This window comes from Dromiciops gliroides, chromosome 4, assembly GCF_019393635.1.
Source record: "Dromiciops gliroides isolate mDroGli1 chromosome 4, mDroGli1.pri, whole genome shotgun sequence".
In the NCBI taxonomy this organism is placed as follows: Eukaryota; Metazoa; Chordata; class Mammalia; order Microbiotheria; family Microbiotheriidae; genus Dromiciops; species Dromiciops gliroides.
Window position 1 is genome coordinate 49,222,614 of NC_057864.1, and position 578 is coordinate 49,223,191.

Below are 578 nucleotides of genomic sequence, written 5' to 3' on the forward strand. Positions count from 1 at the left end.
TCTGTGAGTTCTCAATTAAATAGTCTTTTAGGCAAGTGTATGTTTGGCATCTAAACACCATGGCCAGATCACTGGAGGTGCTCTTTCTGTAGTAGAGTTTGAATGCTTGGCAGTTTAGTTTGAAAGAGGACCACAGTGTCTGGTATCCTATCCTGCCATGTGATCTTCAGAATCTTCCTAAGACTATTCAAATGAAAGCAATTCAGTTTCTTGCCATCACACTGGTAGACTGTCCGGGTTTAACAGCATACAACAGTGAGGTAAGCCCTAAAATTGGAACAATACAGAGAATAGCATAGCCCTTGCATAAGGATGACACCCAAATTCATGAAGTGTTCCATATTTGCCTCAGATACTTACTACTTGTATGATCTTGGAGAGGCCACATGTGCCTCAATTTCCTCATCTGTACAATGGACTTAGCACCCAGCTCAAGAATTTTGTCAGTATCAAATGAGACAATACATCTAAAGTGTTTTGTAGTCTTAAAAAGGGAAACAAATGTTAACTGTTATTATGTAACCAACGTTTCAAGCCTACATGATTTCATGAGAGTTGCAGTTCATTTGAAACTTTGG

General features: G+C 39.1%; 1 non-coding gene across 1 annotated transcript; it reads left to right on the forward strand.

The window, feature by feature from the left end:
- Nucleotides 1–245: 245 nt before the first annotated feature.
- LOC122727022 lies at nt 246–347 on the forward strand. Its single transcript, XR_006353002.1, has one exon. It is a non-coding gene; the product is annotated as a U6 spliceosomal RNA (small nuclear RNA).
- Nucleotides 348–578: the final 231 nt, after the last annotated feature.